Source organism: Hyla sarda, unplaced genomic scaffold, assembly GCF_029499605.1.
Source record: "Hyla sarda isolate aHylSar1 unplaced genomic scaffold, aHylSar1.hap1 scaffold_884, whole genome shotgun sequence".
Lineage (NCBI taxonomy): Eukaryota > Metazoa > Chordata > Amphibia > Anura > Hylidae > Hyla > Hyla sarda.
In genome coordinates, this window is record NW_026610913.1 from 1 (window position 1) to 24,020 (window position 24,020).

Below are 24,020 nucleotides of genomic sequence, written 5' to 3' on the forward strand. Positions count from 1 at the left end.
GCCTTAGGCATGGGCTACACGGGGCCTTGTTGTAGCGCCAGTGATTGAGGGAAAGCTGCAGTCCGCATTTCAGCTGCAACTAACTCATGACTTTGGGCACACAGGTCCCAGGTGACGAAATCAGTCGCTGACCGTCTACTTTACAAGTTATTGACTCTGGTATATGCTGTGCTGCAAACTAATGTCAGGAATCCATTGGATAAGGCTCTGGCCGTGGGCATCTCCCGTACGGACGTTTGTTTCCCCTGGCCAATCTCAGCGGGCTCCTTTCGGCATGTGGTTTCGGCCTATTCGCTCCATGGATTGGGGATATCTACAGAGTTTTTCAGCTTAAACCTTAAGGAAACTGAGGTAGGATAAGTGTGGGTTCTCTCGGTGCAACAACCTAATGGCTTCATTTTTTGTAGATCTCTTTTTAAATTTCCATCTTTATTTCCATGGAGTCTCTGGAGACTTAAGACTTTGGTTTCTTTCTACCTTTAAGGTTCCTTACGCTCCCTCTAGGATTTTACCTCCTTTTTCCTTAGTTTTCTAACTCATGACTTTGGGAAAAAGGGTCCCAGGTGACAAAATCAGTCGCTGAACGTCTACGTTATGCTCTGCTGCAAACTAATGTCAGGAATCCATTAAATAAGGCTCTGTCCGTGGGCATCTCCCGTACGGACGTTTGTTTCCCCTGGCCAATCTCAGCGGGCTCCTTTCGGCATGTGGTTTCGGCCTATTCGCTCCATGGATTGGGGATATCTACAGAGTTTTTCAGCTTAAACCTTCAGGAAACTGAGGTAGGATAAGTGTGGGTTCTCTCTGTGCAACGACTTAATGGCTTCTTTTTTTGTAGATCTCTTTTTAAAATTCCATCTTTATTTCCATGGAGACTCTGGAGACTCTGGAGACTTAAGACTTTGGATTCCTTTTTCCTGAGTTTTCTTTGGTGCATAAAGAAAACAATTGCCTCCCCGTCGGGGAATCGAACCCCGGTCTCCCGCGTGACAGGCGGGGATACTCACCACTATACTAACGAGGAATGGGTATGGTGCTTGCCATCACGGTAACCTGCTTAAATGAAGACAGCAGCAATTTCCACCCACCAGATCTAGGCAGTAGGGAGAAAAAGGAGTTTGAGACTGGTACGGTCAAAAAAGAGGAGACGGACTGGCCCGTACGGGGATCGAACCCGCGACCTTGGCGTTATTAGCACCACGCTCTAACCAGCTGAGCTAACCGGCCATGTTGCGCATGTCGGCTGCCCCGGCCGACACCAGTGGGGATCTCACATGTGTCCCAGTCCTTAGAATAGGTACTGATAGCAGTGTGGAGAAAGGGAAGGGTGTCTCTTTCTCTGTCCTTGTCAGAGGCGACATCACGAGTGCTAGGGCTGACTGTGAACTGGGAACTGTATTCGAAACTTTATTCCACAAGAGAAGGAAGCAGAAAGTATAGGAAATAACACGGCACCTGGAAGAGTTTGCAATCTAAAAGCCATAGGCCTTAGGCATGGGCTACACGGGGCCTTGTTGTAGCGCCAGTGATTGAGGGAAAGCTGCAGTCCGCATTTCAGCTGCAACTAACTCATGACTTTGGGCAAACGGGTCCCAGGTGACGAAATCAGTCGCTGACCGTCTACTTTACAAGTTATTGACTCTGGTATATGCTGTGCTGCAAACTAATGTCAGGAATCCATTGGATAAGGCTCTGGCCGTGGGCATCTCCCGTACGGACGTTTGTTTCCCCTGGCCAATCTCAGCGGGCTCCTTTCGGCATGTGGTTTCGGCCTATTCGCTCCATGGATTGGGGATATCTACAGAGTTTTTCAGCTTAAACCTTAAGGAAACTGAGGTAGGATAAGTGTGGGTTCTCTCGGTGCAACAACTTAATGGCTTCTTTTTTTGTAGATCTCTTTTTAAATTTCCATCTTTATTTCCATGGAGTCTCTGGAGACTTAAGACTTTGGTTTCTTTCTACCTTTAAGGTTCCTTACGCTCCCTCTAGGATTTTACCTCCTTTTTCCTTAGTTTTCTAACTCATGACTTTGGGAAAAAGGGTCCCAGGTGACAAAATCAGTCGCTGAACGTCTACGTTATGCTCTGCTGCAAACTAATGTCAGGAATCCATTAAATAAGGCTCTGTCCGTGGGCATCTCCCGTACGGACGTTTGTTTCCCCTGGCCAATCTCAGCGGGCTCCTTTCGGCATGTGGGCAGAGCAGTAGGGAGAAAAAGGAGTTTGAGACTGGTACGGTCAAAAAAGAGGAGACGGACTGGCCCGTACGGGGATCGAACCCGCGACCTTGGCGTTATTAGCACCACGCTCTAACCAGCTGAGCTAACCGGCCATGTTGCGCATGTCGGCTGCCCCGGCCGACACCAGTGGGGATCTCACATGTGTCCCAGTCCTTAGAATAGGTACTGATAGCAGTGTGGAGAAAGGGAAGGGTGTCTCTTTCTCTGTCCTTGTCAGAGGCGACATCACGAGTGCTAGGGCTGACTTTGAACTGGGAACTGTATTCGAAACTTTATTCCACAAGAGAAGGAATCAGAAAGTATAGGAAATAACACGGCACCTGGAAGAGTTTGCAATCTAAAAGCCATAGGCCTTAGGCATGGGCTACACGGGGCCTTGTTGTAGCGCCAGTGATTGAGGGAAAGCTGCAGTCCGCATTTCAGCTGCAACTAACTCATGACTTTGGGCAAACGGGTCCCAGGTGACGAAATCAGTCGCTGACCGTCTACTTTACAAGTTATTGACTCTGGTATATGCTGTGCTGCAAACTAATGTCAGGAATCCATTGGATAAGGCTCTGGCCATGGGCATCTCCCGTACGGACGTTTGTTTCCCCTGGCCAATCTCAGCGGGCTCCTTTCGGCATGTGGTTTCGGCCTATTCGCTCCATGGATTGGGGATATCTACAGAGTTTTTCAGCTTAAACCTTAAGGAAACTGAGGTAGGATAAGTGTGGGTTCTCTCGGTGCAACAACTTAATGGCTTCTTTTTTTGTAGATCTCTTTTTAAATTTCCATCTTTATTTCCATGGAGTCTCTGGAGACTTAAGACTTTGGTTTCTTTCTACCTTTAAGGTTCCTTACGCTCCCTCTAGGATTTTACCTCCTTTTTCCTTAGTTTTCTAACTCATGACTTTGGGAAAAAGGGTCCCAGGTGACAAAATCAGTCGCTGAACGTCTACGTTATGCTCTGCTGCAAACTAATGTCAGGAATCCATTAAATAAGGCTCTGTCCGTGGGCATCTCCCGTACGGACGTTTGTTTCCCCTGGCCAATCTCAGCGGGCTCCTTTCGGCATGTGGTTTCGGCCTATTCGCTCCATGGATTGGGGATATCTACAGAGTTTTTCAGCTTAAACCTTCAGGAAACTGAGGTAGGATAAGTGTGGGTTCTCTCTGTGCAACGACTTAATGGCTTCTTTTTTTGTAGATCTCTTTTTAAAATTCCATCTTTATTTCCATGGAGACTCTGGAGACTCTGGAGACTTAAGACTTTGGATTCCTTTTTCCTGAGTTTTCTTTGGTGCACAAAGAAAACAATTGCCTCCCCGTCGGGGAATCGAACCCCGGTCTCTCGCGTGACAGGCGGGGATACTCACCACTATACTAACGAGGAATGGGTATGGTGCTTGCCATCACGGTAACCTGCTTAAATGAAGACAGCAGCAATTTCCACCCAGCAGATCTAGGCAGTAGGGAGAAAAAGGAGTTTGAGACTGGTACGGTCAAAAAAGAGGAGACGGACTGGCCCGTACGGGGATCGAACCCGCGACCTTGGCGTTATTAGCACCACGCTCTAACCAGCTGAGCTAACCGGCCATGTTGCGCATGTCGGCTGCCCCGGCCGACACCAGTGGGGATCTCACATGTGTCCCAGTCCTTAGAATAGGTACTGATAGCAGTGTGGAGAAAGGGAAGGGTGTCTCTTTCTCTGTCCTTGTCAGAGGCGACATCACGAGTGCTAGGGCTGACTGTGAACTGGGAACTGTATTCGAAACTTTATTCCACAAGAGAAGGAATCAGAAAGTATAGGAAATAACACGGCACCTGGAAGAGTTTGCAATCTAAAAGCCATAGGCCTTAGGCATGGGCTACACGGGGCCTTGTTGTAGCGCCAGTGATTGAGGGAAAGCTGCAGTCCGCATTTCAGCTGCAACTAACTCATGACTTTGGGCAAACGGGTCCCAGGTGACGAAATCAGTCGCTGACCGTCTACTTTACAAGTTATTGACTCTGGTATATGCTGTGCTGCAAACTAATGTCAGGAATCCATTGGATAAGGCTCTGGCCGTGGGCATCTCCCGTACGGACGTTTGTTTCCCCTGGCCAATCTCAGCGGGCTCCTTTCGGCATGTGGTTTCGGCCTATTCGCTCCATGGATTGGGGATATCTACAGAGTTTTTCAGCTTAAACCTTAAGGAAACTGAGGTAGGATAAGTGTGGGTTCTCTCGGTGCAACGACTTAATGGCTTCTTTTTTTGTAGATCTCTTTTTAAATTTCCATCTTTATTTCCATGGAGTCTCTGGAGACTTAAGACTTTGGTTTCTTTCTACCTTTAAGGTTCCTGACGCTCTCTCTAGGATTTTACCTCCTTTTTCCTTAGTTTTCTAACTCATGACTTTGGGAAAACGGGTCCCAGGTGACAAAATCAGTCGCTGAACGTCTACGTTATGCTCTGCTGCAAACTAATGTCAGGAATCCATTAAATAAGGCTCTGTCCGTGGGCATCTCCCATACGGACGTTTGTTTCCCCTGGCCAATCTCAGCGGGCTCCTTTCGGCATGTGGTTTCGGCCTATTCGCTCCATGGATTGGGGATATCTACAGAGTTTTTCAGCTTAAACCTTCAGGAAACTGAGGTAGGATAAGTGTGGGTTCTCTCTGTGCAACGACTTAATGGCTTCTTTTTTTGTAGATCTCTTTTTAAAATTCCATCTTTATTTCCATGGAGACTCTGGAGACTTAAGACTCCTTTTTCCTGAGTTTTCTTTGGTGCACAAAGAAAACAATTGCCTCCCCGTCGGGGAATCGAACCCCGGTCTCCCGCGTGACAGGCGGGGATACTCACCACTATACTAACGAGGAATGGGTATGGTGCTTGCCATCACGGTAACCTGCTTAAATGAAGACAGCAGCAATTTCCACCCACCAGATCTAGGCAGTAGGGAGAAAAAGGAGTTTGAGACTGGTACGGTCAAAAAAGAGGAGACGGACTGGCCCGTACGGGGATCGAACCCGCGACCTTGGCGTTATTAGCACCACGCTCTAACCAGCTGAGCTAACCGGCCATGCTGCGCATGTCGGCTGCCCCGGCCGACACCAGTGGGGATCTCACATGTGTCCCAGTCCTTAGAATAGGTACTGATAGCAGTGTGGAGAAAGGGAAGGGTGTCTCTTTCTCTGTCCTTGTCAGAGGCGACATCACGAGTGCTAGGGCTGACTGTGAACTGGGAACTGTATTCGAAACTTTATTCCACAAGAGAAGGAATCAGAAAGTATAGGAAATAACACGGCACCTGGAAGAGTTTGCAATCTAAAAGCCATAGGCCTTAGGCATGGGCTACACGGGGCCTTGTTGTAGCGCCAGTGATTGAGGGAAAGCTGCAGTCCGCATTTCAGCTGCAACTAACTCATGACTTTGGGCAAACGGGTCCCAGGTGACGAAATCAGTCGCTGACCGTCTACTTTACAAGTTATTGACTCTGGTATATGCTGTGCTGCAAACTAATGTCAGGAATCCATTGGATAAGGCTCTGGCCATGGGCATCTCCCATACGGACGTTTGTTTCCCCTGGCCAATCTCAGCGGGCTCCATTCGGCATGTGGTTTCGGCCTATTCGCTCCATGGATTGGGGATATCTACAGAGTTTTTCAGCTTAAACCTTAAGGAAACTGAGGTAGGATAAGTGTGGGTTCTCTCGGTGCAACAACTTAATGGCTTCTTTTTTTGTAGATCTCTTTTTAAATTTCCATCTTTATTTCCATGGAGTCTCTGGAGACTTAAGACTTTGGTTTCTTTCTACCTTTAAGGTTCCTTACGCTCCCTCTAGGATTTTACCTCCTTTTTCCTTAGTTTTCTAACTCATGACTTTGGGAAAAAGGGTCCCAGGTGACAAAATCAGTCGCTGAACGTCTACGTTATGCTCTGCTGCAAACTAATGTCAGGAATCCATTAAATAAGGCTCTGTCCGTGGGCATCTCCCGTACGGACGTTTGTTTCCCCTGGCCAATCTCAGCGGGCTCCTTTCGGCATGTGGGCAGAGCAGTAGGGAGAAAAAGGAGTTTGAGACTGGTACGGTCAAAAAAGAGGAGACGGACTGGCCCGTACGGGGATCGAACCCGCGACCTTGGCGTTATTAGCACCACGCTCTAACCAGCTGAGCTAACCGGCCATGTTGCGCATGTCGGCTGCCCCGGCCGACACCAGTGGGGATCTCACATGTGTCCCAGTCCTTAGAATAGGTACTGATAGCAGTGTGGAGAAAGGGAAGGGTGTCTCTTTCTCTGTCCTTGTCAGAGGCGACATCACGAGTGCTAGGGATGACTTTGAACTGGGAACTGTATTCGAAACTTTATTCCACAAGAGAAGGAATCAGAAAGTATAGGAAATAACACGGCACCTGGAAGAGTTTGCAATCTAAAAGCCATAGGCCTTAGGCATGGGCTACACGGGGCCTTGTTGTAGCGCCAGTGATTGAGGGAAAGCTGCAGTCCGCATTTCAGCTGCAACTAACTCATGACTTTGGGCAAACGGGTCCCAGGTGACGAAATCAGTCGCTGACCGTCTACTTTACAAGTTATTGACTCTGGTATATGCTGTGCTGCAAACTAATGTCAGGAATCCATTGGATAAGGCTCTGGCCGTGGGCATCTCCCGTACGGACGTTTGTTTCCCCTGGCCAATCTCAGCGGGCTCCTTTCGGCATGTGGTTTCGGCCTATTCGCTCCATGGATTGGGGATATCTACAGAGTTTTTCAGCTTAAACCTTAAGGAAACTGAGGTAGGATAAGTGTGGGTTCTCTCGGTGCAACAACTTAATGGCTTCTTTTTTTGTAGATCTCTTTTTAAATTTCCATCTTTATTTCCATGGAGTCTCTGGAGACTTAAGACTTTGGTTTCTTTCTACCTTTAAGGTTCCTTACGCTCCCTCTAGGATTTTACCTCCTTTTTCCTTAGTTTTCTAACTCATGACTTTGGGAAAAAGGGTCCCAGGTGACAAAATCAGTCGCTGAACGTCTATGTTATGCTCTGCTGCAAACTAATGTCAGGAATCCATTAAATAAGGCTCTGTCCGTGGGCATCTCCCGTACGGACGTTTGTTTCCCCTGGCCAATCTCAGCGGGCTCCTTTCGGCATGTGGTTTCGGCCTATTCGCTCCATGGATTGGGGATATCTACAGAGTTTTTCAGCTTAAACCTTCAGGAAACTGAGGTAGGATAAGTGTGGGTTCTCTCTGTGCAACAACTTAATGGCTTCTTTTTTTGTAGATCTCTTTTTAAAATTCCATCTTTATTTCCATGGAGACTCTGGAGACTTAAGACTTTGGTTTCTTTCTACCTTTAAGGTTCCTTACGCTCCCTCTAGGATTTTACCTCCTTTTTCCTTAGTTTTCTAACTAATGACTTTGGGAAAAAGGGTCCCAGGTGACAAAATCAGTCGCTGAACGTCTACGTTATGCTCTGCTGCAAACTAATGTCAGGAATCCATTAAATAAGGCTCTGTCCGTGGGCATCTCCCGTACGGACGTTTGTTTCCCCTGGCCAATCTCAGCGGGCTCCTTTCGGCATGTGGTTTCGGCCTATTCGCTCCATGGATTGGGGATATCTACAGAGTTTTTCAGCTTAAACCTTCAGGAAACTGAGGTAGGATAAGTGTGGGTTCTCTCTGTGCAACGACTTAATGGCTTCTTTTTTTGTAAATCTCTTTTTAAAATTCCATCTTTATTTCCATGGAGACTCTGGAGACTCTGGAGACTTAAGACTTTGGATTCCTTTTTCCTGAGTTTTCTTTGGTGCACAAAGAAAACAATTGCCTCCCCGTCGGGGAATCGAACCCCGGTTTCCCGCGTGACAGGCGGGGATACTCACCACTATACTAACGAGGAATGGGTATGGTGCTTGCCATCACGGTAACCTGCTTAAATGAAGACAGCAGCAATTTCCACCCACCAGATCTAGGCAGTAGGGAGAAAAAGGAGTTTGAGACTGGTACGGTCAAAAAAGAGGAGACGGACTGGCCCGTACGGGGATCGAACCCGCGACCTTGGCGTTATTAGCACCACGCTCTAACCAGCTGAGCTAACCGGCCATGTTGCGCATGTCGGCTGCCCCGGCCGACACCAGTGGGGATCTCACATGTGTCACAGTCCTTAGAATAGGTACTGATAGCAGTGTGGAGAAAGGGAAGGGTGTCTCTTTCTCTGTCCTTGTCAGAGGCGACATCACGAGTGCTAGGGCTGACTGTGAACTGGGAACTGTATTCAAAACTTTATTCCACAAGAGAAGGAATCAGAAAGTATAGGAAATAACACGGCACCTGGAAGAGTTTGCAATCTAAAAGCCATAGGCCTTAGGCATGGGCTACACGGGGCCTTGTTGTAGCGCCAGTGATTGAGGGAAAGCTGCAGTCCGCATTTCAGCTGCAACTAACTCATGACTTTGGGCACACAGGTCCCAGGTGACGAAATCAGTCGCTGACCGTCTACTTTACAAGTTATTGACTCTGGTATATGCTGTGCTGCAAACTAATGTCAGGAATCCATTGGATAAGGCTCTGGCCGTGGGCATCTCCCGTACGGACGTTTGTTTCCCCTGGCCAATCTCAGCGGGCTCCTTTCGGCATGTGGTTTCGGCCTATTCGCTCCATGGATTGGGGATATCTACAGAGTTTTTCAGCTTAAACCTTAAGGAAACTGAGGTAGGATAAGTGTGGGTTCTCTCGGTGCAACAACCTAATGGCTTCATTTTTTGTAGATCTCTTTTTAAATTTCCATCTTTATTTCCATGGAGTCTCTGGAGACTTAAGACTTTGGTTTCTTTCTACCTTTAAGGTTCCTTACGCTCCCTCTAGGATTTTACCTCCTTTTTCCTTAGTTTTCTAACTCATGACTTTGGGAAAAAGGGTCCCAGGTGACAAAATCAGTCGCTGAACGTCTACGTTATGCTCTGCTGCAAACTAATGTCAGGAATCCATTAAATAAGGCTCTGTCCGTGGGCATCTCCCGTACGGACGTTTGTTTCCCCTGGCCAATCTCAGCGGGCTCCTTTCGGCATGTGGTTTCGGCCTATTCGCTCCATGGATTGGGGATATCTACAGAGTTTTTCAGCTTAAACCTTCAGGAAACTGAGGTAGGATAAGTGTGGGTTCTCTCTGTGCAACGACTTAATGGCTTCTTTTTTTGTAGATCTCTTTTTAAAATTCCATCTTTATTTCCATGGAGACTCTGGAGACTCTGGAGACTTAAGACTTTGGATTCCTTTTTCCTGAGTTTTCTTTGGTGCATAAAGAAAACAATTGCCTCCCCGTCGGGGAATCGAACCCCGGTCTCCCGCGTGACAGGCGGGGATACTCACCACTATACTAACGAGGAATGGGTATGGTGCTTGCCATCACGGTAACCTGCTTAAATGAAGACAGCAGCAATTTCCACCCACCAGATCTAGGCAGTAGGGAGAAAAAGGAGTTTGAGACTGGTACGGTCAAAAAAGAGGAGACGGACTGGCCCGTACGGGGATCGAACCCGCGACCTTGGCGTTATTAGCACCACGCTCTAACCAGCTGAGCTAACCGGCCATGTTGCGCATGTCGGCTGCCCCGGCCGACACCAGTGGGGATCTCACATGTGTCCCAGTCCTTAGAATAGGTACTGATAGCAGTGTGGAGAAAGGGAAGGGTGTCTCTTTCTCTGTCCTTGTCAGAGGCGACATCACGAGTGCTAGGGCTGACTGTGAACTGGGAACTGTATTCGAAACTTTATTCCACAAGAGAAGGAAGCAGAAAGTATAGGAAATAACACGGCACCTGGAAGAGTTTGCAATCTAAAAGCCATAGGCCTTAGGCATGGGCTACACGGGGCCTTGTTGTAGCGCCAGTGATTGAGGGAAAGCTGCAGTCCGCATTTCAGCTGCAACTAACTCATGACTTTGGGCAAACGGGTCCCAGGTGACGAAATCAGTCGCTGACCGTCTACTTTACAAGTTATTGACTCTGGTATATGCTGTGCTGCAAACTAATGTCAGGAATCCATTGGATAAGGCTCTGGCCGTGGGCATCTCCCGTACGGACGTTTGTTTCCCCTGGCCAATCTCAGCGGGCTCCTTTCGGCATGTGGTTTCGGCCTATTCGCTCCATGGATTGGGGATATCTACAGAGTTTTTCAGCTTAAACCTTAAGGAAACTGAGGTAGGATAAGTGTGGGTTCTCTCGGTGCAACAACTTAATGGCTTCTTTTTTTGTAGATCTCTTTTTAAATTTCCATCTTTATTTCCATGGAGTCTCTGGAGACTTAAGACTTTGGTTTCTTTCTACCTTTAAGGTTCCTTACGCTCCCTCTAGGATTTTACCTCCTTTTTCCTTAGTTTTCTAACTCATGACTTTGGGAAAAAGGGTCCCAGGTGACAAAATCAGTCGCTGAACGTCTACGTTATGCTCTGCTGCAAACTAATGTCAGGAATCCATTAAATAAGGCTCTGTCCGTGGGCATCTCCCGTACGGACGTTTGTTTCCCCTGGCCAATCTCAGCGGGCTCCTTTCGGCATGTGGTTTCGGCCTATTCGCTCCATGGATTGGGGATATCTACAGAGTTTTTCAGCTTAAACCTTCAGGAAACTGAGGTAGGATAAGTGTGGGTTCTCTCTGTGCAACAACTTAATGGCTTCTTTTTTTGTAGATCTCTTTTTAAAATTCCATCTTTATTTCCATGGAGACTCTGGAGACTTAAGACTTTGGTTTCTTTCTACCTTTAAGGTTCCTTACGCTCCCTCTAGGATTTTACCTCCTTTTTCCTTAGTTTTCTAACTCATGACTTTGGGAAAAAGGGTCCCAGGTGACAAAATCAGTCGCTGAACGTCTACGTTATGCTCTGCTGCAAACTAATGTCAGGAATCCATTAAATAAGGCTCTGTCCGTGGTCATCTCCCGTACGGACGTTTGTTTCCCCTGGCCAATCTCAGCGGGCTCCTTTCGGCATGTGGTTTCGGCCTATTCGCTCCATGGATTGGGGATATCTACAGAGTTTTTCAGCTTAAACCTTCAGGAAACTGAGGTAGGATAAGTGTGGGTTCTCTCTGTGCAACGACTTAATGGCTTCTTTTTTTGTAGATCTCTTTTTAAAATTCCATCTTTATTTCCATGGAGACTCTGGAGACTCTGGAGACTTAAGACTTTGGATTCCTTTTTCCTGAGTTTTCTTTGGTGCACAAAGAAAACAATTGCCTCCCCGTCGGGGAATCGAACCCCGGTCTCCCGCGTGACAGGCGGGGATACTCACCACTATACTAACGAGGAATGGGTATGGTGCTTGCCATCACGGTAACCTGCTTAAATGAAGACAGCAGCAATTTCCACCCACCAGATCTAGGCAGTAGGGAGAAAAAGGAGTTTGAGACTGGTACGGTCAAAAAAGAGGAGACGGACTGGCCCGTACGGGGATCGAACCCGCGACCTTGGCGTTATTAGCACCACGCTCTAACCAGCTGAGCTAACCGGCCATGTTGCGCATGTCGGCTGCCCCGGCCGACACCAGTGGGGATCTCACATGTGTCCCAGTCCTTAGAATAGGTACTGATAGCAGTGTGGAGAAAGGGAAGGGTGTCTCTTTCTCTGTCCTTGTCAGAGGCGACATCACGAGTGCTAGGGCTGACTGTGAACTGGGAACTGTATTCAAAACTTTATTCCACAAGAGAAGGAATCAGAAAGTATAGGAAATAACATGGCACCTGGAAGAGTTTGCAATCTAAAAGCCATAGGCCTTAGGCATGGGCTACACGGGGCCTTGTTGTAGCGCCAGTGATTGAGGGAAAGCTGCAGTCCGCATTTCAGCTGCAACTAACTCATGACTTTGGGCACACAGGTCCCAGGTGACGAAATCAGTCGCTGACCGTCTACTTTACAAGTTATTGACTCTGGTATATGCTGTGCTGCAAACTAATGTCAGGAATCCATTGGATAAGGCTCTGGTCATGGGCATCTCCCGTACGGACGTTTGTTTCCCCTGGCCAATCTCAGCGGGCTCCTTTCGGCATGTGGTTTCGGCCTATTCGCTCCATGGATTGGGGATATCTACAGAGTTTTTCAGCTTAAACCTTAAGGAAACTGAGGTAGGATAAGTGTGGGTTCTCTCGGTGCAACAACCTAATGGCTTCTTTTTTTGTAGATCTCTTTTTAAATTTCCATCTTTATTTCCATGGAGTCTCTGGAGACTTAAGACTTTGGTTTCTTTCTACCTTTAAGGTTCCTTACGCTCCCTCTAGGATTTTACCTCCTTTTTCCTTAGTTTTCTAACTCATGACTTTGGGAAAAAGGGTCCCAGGTGACAAAATCAGTCGCTGAACGTCTACGTTATGCTCTGCTGCAAACTAATGTCAGGAATCCATTAAATAAGGCTCTGTCCGTGGGCATCTCCCGTACGGACGTTTGTTTCCCCTGGCCAATCTCAGCGGGCTCCTTTCGGCATGTGGTTTCGGCCTATTCGCTCCATGGATTGGGGATATCTACAGAGTTTTTCAGCTTAAACCTTCAGGAAACTGAGGTAGGATAAGTGTGGGTTCTCCCTGTGCAACGACTTAATGGCTTCTTTTTTTGTAGATCTCTTTTTAAATTTCCATCTTTATTTCCATGGAGTCTCTGGAGACTTAAGACTTTGGTTTCTTTCTACCTTTAAGGTTCCTTACGCTCCCTCTAGGATTTTACCTCCTTTTTCCTTAGTTTTCTAACTCATGACTTTGGGAAAAAGGGTCCCAGGTGACAAAATCAGTCGCTGAACGTCTACGTTATGCTCTGCTGCAAACTAATGTCAGGAATCCATTAAATAAGGCTCTGTCCGTGGGCATCTCCCGTACGGACGTTTGTTTCCCCTGGCCAATCTCAGCGGGCTCCTTTCGGCATGTGGTTTCGGCCTATTCGCTCCATGGATTGGGGATATCTACAGAGTTTTTCAGCTTAAACCTTCAGGAAACTGAGGTAGGATAAGTGTGGGTTCTCTCTGTGCAACAACTTAATGGCTTCTTTTTTTGTAGATCTCTTTTTAAAATTCCATCTTTATTTCCATGGAGACTCTGGAGACTTAAGACTTTGGTTTCTTTCTACCTTTAAGGTTCCTTACGCTCCCTCTAGGATTTTACCTCCTTTTTCCTTAGTTTTCTAACTCATGACTTTGGGAAAAAGGGTCCCAGGTGACAAAATCAGTCGCTGAACGTCTACGTTATGCTCTGCTGCAAACTAATGTCAGGAATCCATTAAATAAGGCTCTGTCCGTGGTCATCTCCCGTACGGACGTTTGTTTCCCCTGGCCAATCTCAGCGGGCTCCTTTCGGCATGTGGTTTCGGCCTATTCGCTCCATGGATTGGGGATATCTACAGAGTTTTTCAGCTTAAACCTTCAGGAAACTGAGGTAGGATAAGTGTGGGTTCTCTCTGTGCAACGACTTAATGGCTTCTTTTTTTGTAGATCTCTTTTTAAAATTCCATCTTTATTTCCATGGAGACTCTGGAGACTCTGGAGACTTAAGACTTTGGATTCCTTTTTCCTGAGTTTTCTTTGGTGCACAAAGAAAACAATTGCCTCCCCGTCGGGGAATCGAACCCCGGTCTCCCGCGTGACAGGCGGGGATACTCACCACTATACTAACGAGGAATGGGTATGGTGCTTGCCATCACGGTAACCTGCTTAAATGAAGACAGCAGCAATTTCCACCCACCAGATCTAGGCAGTAGGGAGAAAAAGGAGTTTGAGACTGGTACGGTCAAAAAAGAGGAGACGGACTGGCCCGTACGGGGATCGAACCCGCGACCTTGGCGTTATTAGCACCACGCTCTAACCAGCTGAGCTAACCGGCCATGTTGCGCATGTCGGCTGCCCCGGCCGACACCAGTGGGGATCTCACATGTGTCCCAGTCCTTAGAATAGGTACTGATAGCAGTGTGGAGAAAGGGAAGGGTGTCTCTTTCTCTGTCCTTGTCAGAGGCGACATCACGAGTGCTAGGGCTGACTGTGAACTGGGAACTGTATTCAAAACTTTATTCCACAAGAGAAGGAATCAGAAAGTATAGGAAATAACATGGCACCTGGAAGAGTTTGCAATCTAAAAGCCATAGGCCTTAGGCATGGGCTACACGGGGCCTTGTTGTAGCGCCAGTGATTGAGGGAAAGCTGCAGTCCGCATTTCAGCTGCAACTAACTCATGACTTTGGGCACACAGGTCCCAGGTGACGAAATCAGTCGCTGACCGTCTACTTTACAAGTTATTGACTCTGGTATATGCTGTGCTGCAAACTAATGTCAGGAATCCATTGGATAAGGCTCTGGTCATGGGCATCTCCCGTACGGACGTTTGTTTCCCCTGGCCAATCTCAGCGGGCTCCTTTCGGCATGTGGTTTCGGCCTATTCGCTCCATGGATTGGGGATATCTACAGAGTTTTTCAGCTTAAACCTTAAGGAAACTGAGGTAGGATAAGTGTGGGTTCTCTCGGTGCAACAACCTAATGGCTTCTTTTTTTGTAGATCTCTTTTTAAATTTCCATCTTTATTTCCATGGAGTCTCTGGAGACTTAAGACTTTGGTTTCTTTCTACCTTTAAGGTTCCTTACGCTCCCTCTAGGATTTTACCTCCTTTTTCCTTAGTTTTCTAACTCATGACTTTGGGAAAAAGGGTCCCAGGTGACAAAATCAGTCGCTGAACGTCTACGTTATGCTCTGCTGCAAACTAATGTCAGGAATCCATTAAATAAGGCTCTGTCCGTGGGCATCTCCCGTACGGACGTTTGTTTCCCCTGGCCAATCTCAGCGGGCTCCTTTCGGCATGTGGTTTCGGCCTATTCGCTCCATGGATTGGGGATATCTACAGAGTTTTTCAGCTTAAACCTTCAGGAAACTGAGGTAGGATAAGTGTGGGTTCTCCCTGTGCAACGACTTAATGGCTTCTTTTTTTGTAGATCTCTTTTTAAAATTCCATCTTTATTTCCATGGAGTCTCTGGAGACTCTGGAGACTTAAGACTTTGGATTCCTTTTTCCTGAGTTTTCTTTGGTGCACAAAGAAAACAATTGCCTCCCCGTCGGGGAATCGAACCCCGGTCTCCCGCGTGACAGGCGGGGATACTCACCACTATACTAACGAGGAATGGGTATGGTGCTTGCCATCACGGTAACCTGCTTAAATGAAGACAGCAGCAATTTCCACCCACCAGATCTAGGCAGTAGGGAGAAAAAGGAGTTTGAGACTGGTACGGTCAAAAAAGAGGAGACGGACTGGCCCGTACGGGGATCGAACCCGCGACCTTGGCGTTATTAGCACCACGCTCTAACCAGCTGAGCTAACCGGCCATGTTGCGCATGTCGGCTGCCCCGGCCGACACCAGTGGGGATCTCACATGTGTCACAGTCCTTAGAATAGGTACTGATAGCAGTGTGGAGAAAGGGAAGGGTGTCTCTTTCTCTGTCCTTGTCAGAGGCGACATCACGAGTGCTAGGGCTGACTGTGAACTGGGAACTGTATTCGAAACTTTATTCCACAAGAGAAGGAATCAGAAAGTAAAGGAAATAACACGGCACCTGGAAGAGTTTGCAATCTAAAAGCCATAGGCCTTAGGCATGGGCTACACGGGGCCTTGTTGTAGCGCCAGTGATTGAGGGAAAGCTGCAGTCCGCATTTCAGCTGCAACTAACTCATGACTTTGGGCAAACGGGTCCCAGGTGACGAAATCAGTCGCTGACCGTCTACTTTACAAGTTATTGACTCTGGTATATGCTGTGCTGCAAACTAATGTCAGGAATCCATTGGATAAGGCTCTGGCCGTGGGCATCTCCCGTACGGACGTTTGTTTCCCCTGGCCAATCTCAGCGGGCTCCTTTCGGCATGTGGTTTCGGCCTATTCGCTCCATGGATTGGGGATATCTACAGAGTTTTTCAGCTTAAACCTTAAGGAAACTGAGGTAGGATAAGTGTGGGTTCTCTCGGTGCAACAACTTAATGGCTTCTTTTTTTGTAGATCTCTTTTTAAATTTCCATCTTTATTTCCATGGAGTCTCTGGAGACTTAAGACTTTGGTTTCTTTCTACCTTTAAGGTTCCTTACGCTCCCTCTAGGATTTTACCTCCTTTTTCCTTAGTTTTCTAACTCATGACTTTGGGAAAAAGGGTCCCAGGTGACAAAATCAGTCGCTGAACGTCTACGTTATGCTCTGCTGCAAACTAATGTCAGGAATCCATTAAATAAGGCTCTGTCCGTGGGCATCTCCCGTACGGACGTTTGTTTCCCCTGGCCAATCTCAGCGGGCTCCTTTCGGCATGTGGTTTCGGCCTATTCGCTCCATGGATTGGGGATATCTACAGAGTTTTTCAGCTTAAACCTTCAGGAAACTGAGGTAGGATAAGTGTGGGTTCTCTCTGTGCAACGACTTAATGGCTTCTTTTTTTGTAGATCTCTTTTTAAAATTCCATCTTTATTTCCATGGAGACTCTGGAGACTTAAGACTTTGGATTCCTTTTTCCTGAGTTTTCTTTGGTGCACAAAGAAAACAATTGCCTCCCCGTCGGGGAATCGAACCCCGGTCTCCCGCGTGACAGGCGGGGATACTCACCACTATACTAACGAGGAATGGGTATGGTGCTTGCCATCACGGTAACCTGCTTAAATGAAGACAGCAGCAATTTCCACCCACCAGATCTAGGCAGTAGGGAGAAAAAGGAGTTTGAGACTGGTACGGTCAAAAAAGAGGAGACGGACTGGCCCGTACGGGGATCGAACCCGCGACCTTGGCGTTATTAGCACCACGCTCTAACCAGCTGAGCTAACCGGCCATGTTGCGCATGTCGGCTGCCCCGGCCGACACCAGTGGGGATCTCACATGTGTCACAGTCCTTAGAATAGGTACTGATAGCAGTGTGGAGAAAGGGAAGGGTGTCTCTTTCTCTGTCCTTGTCAGAGGCGACATCACGAGTGCTAGGGCTGACTGTGAACTGGGAACTGTATTCAAAACTTTATTCCACAAGAGAAGGAATCAGAAAGTATAGGAAATAACACGGCACCTGGAAGAGTTTGCAATCTAAAAGCCATAGGCCTTAGGCATGGGCTACACGGGGCCTTGTTGTAGCGCCAGTGATTGAGGGAAAGCTGCAGTCCGCATTTCAGCTGCAACTAACTCATGACTTTGGGCACACAGGTCCCAGGTGACGAAATCAGTCGCTGACCGTCTACTTTACAAGTTATTGACTCTGGTATATGCTGTGCTGCAAACTAATGTCAGGAATCCATTGGATAAGGCTCTGGCCGTGGGCATCTCCCGTACGGACGTTTGTTTCCCCTGGCCAATCTCAGCGGGCTCCTTTCGGCATGTGGTTTCGGCCTATTCGCTCCATGGATTGGGGATATCTACAGAGTTTTTCAGCTTAAACCTTAAGGAAACTGAGGTAGGATAAGTGTGGGTTCTCTCGGTGCAACAACCTAATGGCTTCTTTTTTTGTAGATCTCTTTTTAAATTTCCATCTTTATTTCCATGGAGTCTCTGGAGACTTAAGACTTTGGTTTCTTTCTACCTTTAAGGTTCCTTACGCTCCCTCTAGGATTTTACCTCCTTTTTCCTTAGTTTTCTAACTCATGACTTTGGGAAAAAGGGTCCCAGGTGACAAAATCAGTCGCTGAACGTCTACGTTATGCTCTGCTGCAAACTAATGTCAGGAATCCATTAAATAAGGCTCTGTCCGTGGGCATCTCCCGTACGGACGTTTGTTTCCCCTGGCCAATCTCAGCGGGCTCCTTTCGGCATGTGGTTTCGGCCTATTCGCTCCATGGATTGGGGATATCTACAGAGTTTTTCAGCTTAAACCTTCAGGAAACTGAGGTAGGATAAGTGTGGGTTCTCTCTGTGCAACGACTTAATGGCTTCTTTTTTTGTAGATCTCTTTTTAAAATTCCATCTTTATTTCCATGGAGACTCTGGAGACTCTGGAGACTTAAGACTTTGGATTCCTTTTTCCTGAGTTTTCTTTGGTGCATAAAGAAAACAATTGCCTCCCCGTCGGGGAATCGAACCCCGGTCTCCCGCGTGACAGGCGGGGATACTCACCACTATACTAACGAGGAATGGGTATGGTGCTTGCCATCACGGTAACCTGCTTAAATGAAGACAGCAGCAATTTCCACCCACCAGATCTAGGCAGTAGGGAGAAAAAGGAGTTTGAGACTGGTACGGTCAAAAAAGAGGAGACGGACTGGCCCGTACGGGGATCGAACCCGCGACCTTGGCGTTATTAGCACCACGCTCTAACCAGCTGAGCTAACCGGCCATGTTGCGCATGTCGGCTGCCCCGGCCGACACCAGTGGGGATCTCACATGTGTCCCAGTCCTTAGAATAGGTACTGATAGCAGTGTGGAGAAAGGGAAGGGTGTCTCTTTCTCTGTCCTTGTCAGAGGCGACATCACGAGTGCTAGGGCTGACTGTGAACTGGGAACTGTATTCGAAACTTTATTCCACAAGAGAAGGAAGCAGAAAGTATAGGAAATAACACGGCACCTGGAAGAGTTTGCAATCTAAAAGCCATAGGCCTTAGGCATGGGCTACACGGGGCCTTGTTGTAGCGCCAGTGATTGAGGGAAAGCTGCAGTCCGCATTTCAGCTGCAACTAACTCATGACTTTGGGCAAACGGGTCCTAGGTGACGAAATCAGTCGCTGACCGTCTACTTTACAAGTTATTGACTCTGGTATATGCTGTGCTGCAAACTAATGTCAGGAATCCATTGGATAAGGCTCTGGCCGTGGGCATCTCCCGTACGGACGTTTGTTTCCCCTGGCCAATCTCAGCGGGCTCCTTTCGGCATGTGGTTTCGGCCTATTCGCTCCATGGATTGGGGATATCTACAGAGTTTTTCAGCTTAAACCTTAAGGAAACTGAGGTAGGATAAGTGTGGGTTCTCTCGGTGCAACAACTTAATGGCTTCTTTTTTTGTAGATCTCTTTTTAAATTTCCATCTTTATTTCCATGGAGTCTCTGGAGACTTAAGACTTTGGTTTCTTTCTACCTTTAAGGTTCCTTACGCTCCCTCTAGGATTTTACCTCCTTTTTCCTTAGTTTTCTAACTCATGACTTTGGGAAAAAGGGTCCCAGGTGACAAAATCAGTCGCTGAACGTCTACGTTATGCTCTGCTGCAAACTAATGTCAGGAATCCATTAAATAAGGCTCTGTCCGTGGGCATCTCCCGTACGGACGTTTGTTTCCCCTGGCCAATCTCAGCGGGCTCCTTTCGGCATGTGGTTTCGGCCTATTCGCTCCATGGATTGGGGATATCTACAGAGTTTTTCAGCTTAAACCTTCAGGAAACTGAGGTAGGATAAGTGTGGGTTCTCTCTGTGCAACAACTTAATGGCTTCTTTTTTTGTAGATCTCTTTTTAAAATTCCATCTTTATTTCCATGGAGACTCTGGAGACTTAAGACTTTGGTTTCTTTCTACCTTTAAGGTTCCTTACGCTCCCTCTAGGATTTTACCTCCTTCTTCCTTAGTTTTCTAACTCATGACTTTGGGAAAAAGGGTCCCAGGTGACAAAATAAGTCGCTGAACGTCTACGTTATGCTCTGCTGCAAACTAATGTCAGGAATCCATTAAATAAGGCTCTGTCCGTGGTCATCTCCCGTACGGACGTTTGTTTCCCCTGGCCAATCTCAGTGGGCTCCTTTCGGCATGTGGTTTCGGCCTATTCGCTCCATGGATTGGGGATATCTACAGAGTTTTTCAGCTTAAACCTTCAGGAAACTGAGGTAGGATAAGTGTGGGTTCTCTCTGTGCAACGACTTAATGGCTTCTTTTTTTGTAGATCTCTTTTTAAAATTCCATCTTTATTTCCATGGAGACTCTGGAGACTCTGGAGACTTAAGACTTTGGATTCCTTTTTCCTGAGTTTTCTTTGGTGCACAAAGAAAACAATTGCCTCCCCGTCGGGGAATCGAACCCCGGTCTCCCGCGTGACAGGCGGGGATACTCACCACTATACTAACGAGGAATGGGTATGGTGCTTGCCATCACGGTAACCTGCTTAAATGAAGACAGCAGCAATTTCCACCCACCAGATCTAGGCAGTAGGGAGAAAAAGGAGTTTGAGACTGGTACGGTCAAAAAAGAGGAGACGGACTGGCCTGTACGGGGATCGAACCCGCGACCTTGGCGTTATTAGCACCACGCTCTAACCAGCTGAGCTAACCGGCCATGTTGCGCATGTCGGCTGCCCCGGCCGACACCAGTGGGGATCTCACATGTGTCCCAGTCCTTAGAATAGGTACTGATAGCAGTGTGGAGAAAGGGAAGGGTGTCTCTTTCTCTGTCCTTGTCAGAGGCGACATCACGAGTGCTAGGGCTGACTGTGAACTGGGAACTGTAATCGAAACTTTATTCCACAAGAGAAGGAATCAGAAAGTATAGGAAATAACACGGCACCTGGAAGAGTTTGCAATCTAAAAGCCATAGGCCTTAGGCATGGGCTACACGGGGCCTTGTTGTAGCGCCAGTGATTGAGGGAAAGCTGCAGTCCGCATTTCAGCTGCAACTAACTCATGACTTTGGGCACACGGGTCCCAGGTGACGAAATCAGTCGCTGACCGTCTACTTTACAAGTTATTGACTCTGGTATATGCTGTGCTGCAAACTAATGTCAGGAATCCATTGGATAAGGCTCTGGCCGTGGGCATCTCCCGTACGGACGTTTGTTTCCCCTGGCCAATCTCAGTGGGCTCCTTTCGGCATGTGGTTTCGGCCTATTCGCTCCATGGATTGGGGATATCTACAGAGTTTTTCAGCTTAAACCTTAAGGAAACTGAGGTAGGATAAGTGTGGGTTCTCTCGGTGCAACAACTTAATGGCTTCTTTTTTTGTAGATCTCTTTTTAAATTTCCATCTTTATTTCCTTGGAGTCTCTGGAGACTTAAGACTTTGGTTTCTTTCTACCTTTAAGGTTCCTTACGCTCCCTCTAGAATTTTACCTCCTTTTTCCTTAGTTTTCTAACTCATGACTTTGGGAAAAAGGGTCCCAGGTGACAAAATCAGTCGCTGAACGTCTACGTTATGCTCTGCTGCAAACTAATGTCAGGAATCCATTAAATAAGGCTCTGTCCGTGGGCATCTCCCGTACGGACGTTTGTTTCCCCTGGCCAATCTCAGCGGGCTCCTTTCGGCATGTGGTTTCGGCCTATTCGCTCCATGGATTGGGGATATCTACAGAGTTTTTCAGCTTAAACCTTCAGGAAACTGAGGTAGGATAAGTGTGGGTTCTCTCTGTGCAACAACTTAATGGCTTCTTTTTTTGTAGATCTCTTTTTAAAATTCCATCTTTATTTCCATGGAGACTCTGGAGACTCTGGAGACTTAAGACTTTGGATTCCTTTTTCCTGAGTTTTCTTTGGTGCATAAAGAAAACAATTGCCTCCCCGTCGGGGAATCGAACCCCGGTCTCCCGCGTGACAGGCGGGGATACTCACCACTATACTAACGAGGAATGGGTATGGTGCTTGCCATCACGGTAACCTGCTTAAATGAAGACAGCAGCAATTTCCACCCACCAGATCTAGGCAGTAGGGAGAAAAAGGAGTTTGAGACTGGTACGGTCAAAAAAGAGGAGACGGACTGGCCCGTACGGGGATCGAACCCGCGACCTTGGCGTTATTAGCACCACGCTCTAACCAGCTGAGCTAACCGGCCATGTTGCGCATGTCGGATGCCCCGGCCGACACCAGTGGGGATCTCACATGTGTCACAGTCCTTAGAATAGGTACTGATAGCAGTGTGGAGAAAGGGAAGGGTGTCTCTTTCTCTGTCCTTGTCAGAGGCGACATCACGAGTGCTAGGGCTGACTGTGAACTGGGAACTGTATTCAAAACTTTATTCCACAAGAGAAGGAATCAGAAAGTATAGGAAATAACACGGCACCTGGAAGAGTTTGCAATCTAAAAGCCATAGGCCTTAGGCATGGGCTACACGGGGCCTTGTTGTAGCGCCAGTGATTGAGGGAAAGCTGCAGTCCGCATTTCAGCTGCAACTAACTCATGACTTTGGGCACACAGGTCCCAGGTGACAAAATCAGTCGCTGACCGTCTACTTTACAAGTTATTGACTCTGGTATATGCTGTGCTGCAAACTAATGTCAGGAATCCATTGGATAAGGCTCTGGCCGTGGGCATCTCCCGTACGGACGTTTGTTTCCCCTGGCCAATCTCAGCGGGCTCCTTTCGGCATGTGGTTTCGGCCTATTCGCTCCATGGATTGGGGATATCTACAGAGTTTTTCAGCTTAAACCTTAAGGAAACTGAGGTAGGATAAGTGTGGGTTCTCTCTGTGCAACGACTTAATGGCTTCTTTTTTTGTAGATCTCTTTTTAAAATTCCATCTTTATTTCCATGGAGACTCTGGAGACTCTGGAGACTTAAGACTTTGGATTCCTTTTTCCTGAGTTTTCTTTGGTGCACAAAGAAAACAATTGCCTCCCCGTCGGGGAATCGAACCCCGGTCTCCCGCGTGACAGGCGGGGATACTCACCACTATACTAACGAGGAATGGGTATGGTGCTTGCCATCACGGTAACCTGCTTAAATGAAGACAGCAGCAATTTCCACCCACCAGATCTAGGCAGTAGGGAGAAAAAGGAGTTTGAGACTGGTACGGTCAAAAAAGAGGAGACGGACTGGCCCGTACGGGGATCGAACCCGCGACCTTGGCGTTATTAGCACCACGCTCTAACCAGCTGAGCTAACCGGCCATGTTGCGCATGTCGGCTGCCCCGGCCGACACCAGTGGGGATCTCACATGTGTCACAGTCCTTAGAATAGGTACTGATAGCAGTGTGGAGAAAGGGAAGGGTGTCTCTTTCTCTGTCCTTGTCAGAGGCGACATCACGAGTGCTAGGGCTGACTGTGAACTGGGAACTGTATTCAAAACTTTATTCCACAAGAGAAGGAATCAGAAAGTATAGGAAATAACACGGCACCTGGAAGAGTTTGCAATCTAAAAGCCATAGGCCTTAGGCATGGGCTACACGGGGCCTTGTTGTAGCGCCAGTGATTGAGGGAAAGCTGCAGTCCGCATTTCAGCTGCAACTAACTCATGACTTTGGGCACACGGGTCCCAGGTGACGAAATCAGTCGCTGACCGTCTACTTTACAAGTTATTGACTCTGGTATATGCTGTGCTGCAAACTAATGTCAGGAATCCATTGGATAAGGCTCTGGCCGTGGGCATCTCCCGTACGGACGTTTGTTTCCCCTGGCCAATCTCAGCGGGCTCCTTTCGGCATGTGGTTTCGGCCTATTCGCTCCATGGATTGGGGATATCTACAGAGTTTTTCAGCTTAAACCTTAAGGAAACTGAGGTAGGATAAGTGTGGGTTCTCTCGGTGCAACAACCTAATGGCTTCTTTTTTTGTAGATCTCTTTTTAAATTTCCATCTTTATTTCCATGGAGTCTCTGGAGACTTAAGACTTTGGTTTCTTTCTACCTTTAAGGTTCCTTACGCTCCCTCTAGGATTTTACCTCCTTTTTCCTTAGTTTTCTAACTCATGACTTTGGGAAAAAGGGTCCCAGGTGACAAAATCAGTCGCTGAACGTCTACGTTATGCTCTGCTGCAAACTAATGTCAGGAATCCATTAAATAAGGCTCTGTCCGTGGGCATCTCCCGTACGGACGTTTGTTTCCCCTGGCCAATCTCAGCGGGCTCCTTTCGGCATGTGGTTTCGGCCTATTCGCTCCATGGATTGGGGATATCTACAGAGTTTTTCAGCTTAAACCTTCAGGAAACTGAGGTAGGATAAGTGTGGGTTCTCTCTGT

At 47.5% G+C, this 24,020-nt stretch overlaps 27 non-coding genes across 27 annotated transcripts; all 27 read right to left on the reverse strand.

Moving 5' to 3' along the window:
- Window positions 1-952: 952 nt before the first annotated feature.
- TRNAD-GUC (transfer RNA aspartic acid (anticodon GUC)) lies at window positions 953-1,024 on the reverse strand. Its single transcript has one exon. It is a non-coding gene; the product is annotated as a tRNA-Asp (tRNA).
- A 129-nt stretch (window positions 1,025-1,153) lies between these two features.
- On the reverse strand, window positions 1,154-1,227 carry TRNAI-AAU (transfer RNA isoleucine (anticodon AAU)). Its single transcript has one exon. It is a non-coding gene; the product is annotated as a tRNA-Ile (tRNA).
- Window positions 1,228-2,257: 1,030 nt separating this feature from the next.
- Window positions 2,258-2,331, reverse strand: TRNAI-AAU (transfer RNA isoleucine (anticodon AAU)). The gene has a single exon. It is a non-coding gene; the product is annotated as a tRNA-Ile (tRNA).
- Window positions 2,332-3,742: 1,411 nt separating this feature from the next.
- On the reverse strand, window positions 3,743-3,816 carry TRNAI-AAU (transfer RNA isoleucine (anticodon AAU)). The gene has a single exon. It is a non-coding gene; the product is annotated as a tRNA-Ile (tRNA).
- A 1,194-nt stretch (window positions 3,817-5,010) lies between these two features.
- Window positions 5,011-5,082, reverse strand: TRNAD-GUC (transfer RNA aspartic acid (anticodon GUC)). The gene has a single exon. It is a non-coding gene; the product is annotated as a tRNA-Asp (tRNA).
- A 129-nt stretch (window positions 5,083-5,211) lies between these two features.
- On the reverse strand, window positions 5,212-5,285 carry TRNAI-AAU (transfer RNA isoleucine (anticodon AAU)). The gene has a single exon. It is a non-coding gene; the product is annotated as a tRNA-Ile (tRNA).
- Window positions 5,286-6,315: 1,030 nt separating this feature from the next.
- TRNAI-AAU (transfer RNA isoleucine (anticodon AAU)) lies at window positions 6,316-6,389 on the reverse strand. The gene has a single exon. It is a non-coding gene; the product is annotated as a tRNA-Ile (tRNA).
- A 1,641-nt stretch (window positions 6,390-8,030) lies between these two features.
- On the reverse strand, window positions 8,031-8,102 carry TRNAD-GUC (transfer RNA aspartic acid (anticodon GUC)). The gene has a single exon. It is a non-coding gene; the product is annotated as a tRNA-Asp (tRNA).
- A 129-nt stretch (window positions 8,103-8,231) lies between these two features.
- TRNAI-AAU (transfer RNA isoleucine (anticodon AAU)) lies at window positions 8,232-8,305 on the reverse strand. Its single transcript has one exon. It is a non-coding gene; the product is annotated as a tRNA-Ile (tRNA).
- Window positions 8,306-9,515: 1,210 nt separating this feature from the next.
- Window positions 9,516-9,587, reverse strand: TRNAD-GUC (transfer RNA aspartic acid (anticodon GUC)). Its single transcript has one exon. It is a non-coding gene; the product is annotated as a tRNA-Asp (tRNA).
- Window positions 9,588-9,716: 129 nt separating this feature from the next.
- On the reverse strand, window positions 9,717-9,790 carry TRNAI-AAU (transfer RNA isoleucine (anticodon AAU)). Its single transcript has one exon. It is a non-coding gene; the product is annotated as a tRNA-Ile (tRNA).
- Window positions 9,791-11,431: 1,641 nt separating this feature from the next.
- Window positions 11,432-11,503, reverse strand: TRNAD-GUC (transfer RNA aspartic acid (anticodon GUC)). Its single transcript has one exon. It is a non-coding gene; the product is annotated as a tRNA-Asp (tRNA).
- Window positions 11,504-11,632: 129 nt separating this feature from the next.
- Window positions 11,633-11,706, reverse strand: TRNAI-AAU (transfer RNA isoleucine (anticodon AAU)). Its single transcript has one exon. It is a non-coding gene; the product is annotated as a tRNA-Ile (tRNA).
- Window positions 11,707-13,778: 2,072 nt separating this feature from the next.
- Window positions 13,779-13,850, reverse strand: TRNAD-GUC (transfer RNA aspartic acid (anticodon GUC)). The gene has a single exon. It is a non-coding gene; the product is annotated as a tRNA-Asp (tRNA).
- Window positions 13,851-13,979: 129 nt separating this feature from the next.
- Window positions 13,980-14,053, reverse strand: TRNAI-AAU (transfer RNA isoleucine (anticodon AAU)). Its single transcript has one exon. It is a non-coding gene; the product is annotated as a tRNA-Ile (tRNA).
- Window positions 14,054-15,263: 1,210 nt separating this feature from the next.
- On the reverse strand, window positions 15,264-15,335 carry TRNAD-GUC (transfer RNA aspartic acid (anticodon GUC)). The gene has a single exon. It is a non-coding gene; the product is annotated as a tRNA-Asp (tRNA).
- A 129-nt stretch (window positions 15,336-15,464) lies between these two features.
- TRNAI-AAU (transfer RNA isoleucine (anticodon AAU)) lies at window positions 15,465-15,538 on the reverse strand. The gene has a single exon. It is a non-coding gene; the product is annotated as a tRNA-Ile (tRNA).
- A 1,201-nt stretch (window positions 15,539-16,739) lies between these two features.
- TRNAD-GUC (transfer RNA aspartic acid (anticodon GUC)) lies at window positions 16,740-16,811 on the reverse strand. Its single transcript has one exon. It is a non-coding gene; the product is annotated as a tRNA-Asp (tRNA).
- Window positions 16,812-16,940: 129 nt separating this feature from the next.
- Window positions 16,941-17,014, reverse strand: TRNAI-AAU (transfer RNA isoleucine (anticodon AAU)). The gene has a single exon. It is a non-coding gene; the product is annotated as a tRNA-Ile (tRNA).
- Window positions 17,015-18,224: 1,210 nt separating this feature from the next.
- On the reverse strand, window positions 18,225-18,296 carry TRNAD-GUC (transfer RNA aspartic acid (anticodon GUC)). The gene has a single exon. It is a non-coding gene; the product is annotated as a tRNA-Asp (tRNA).
- A 129-nt stretch (window positions 18,297-18,425) lies between these two features.
- On the reverse strand, window positions 18,426-18,499 carry TRNAI-AAU (transfer RNA isoleucine (anticodon AAU)). Its single transcript has one exon. It is a non-coding gene; the product is annotated as a tRNA-Ile (tRNA).
- Window positions 18,500-20,140: 1,641 nt separating this feature from the next.
- Window positions 20,141-20,212, reverse strand: TRNAD-GUC (transfer RNA aspartic acid (anticodon GUC)). The gene has a single exon. It is a non-coding gene; the product is annotated as a tRNA-Asp (tRNA).
- A 129-nt stretch (window positions 20,213-20,341) lies between these two features.
- TRNAI-AAU (transfer RNA isoleucine (anticodon AAU)) lies at window positions 20,342-20,415 on the reverse strand. Its single transcript has one exon. It is a non-coding gene; the product is annotated as a tRNA-Ile (tRNA).
- A 1,210-nt stretch (window positions 20,416-21,625) lies between these two features.
- Window positions 21,626-21,697, reverse strand: TRNAD-GUC (transfer RNA aspartic acid (anticodon GUC)). Its single transcript has one exon. It is a non-coding gene; the product is annotated as a tRNA-Asp (tRNA).
- A 129-nt stretch (window positions 21,698-21,826) lies between these two features.
- On the reverse strand, window positions 21,827-21,900 carry TRNAI-AAU (transfer RNA isoleucine (anticodon AAU)). Its single transcript has one exon. It is a non-coding gene; the product is annotated as a tRNA-Ile (tRNA).
- Window positions 21,901-22,679: 779 nt separating this feature from the next.
- On the reverse strand, window positions 22,680-22,751 carry TRNAD-GUC (transfer RNA aspartic acid (anticodon GUC)). Its single transcript has one exon. It is a non-coding gene; the product is annotated as a tRNA-Asp (tRNA).
- A 129-nt stretch (window positions 22,752-22,880) lies between these two features.
- TRNAI-AAU (transfer RNA isoleucine (anticodon AAU)) lies at window positions 22,881-22,954 on the reverse strand. Its single transcript has one exon. It is a non-coding gene; the product is annotated as a tRNA-Ile (tRNA).
- Between the last annotated feature and the right edge of the window lie 1,066 nt (window positions 22,955-24,020).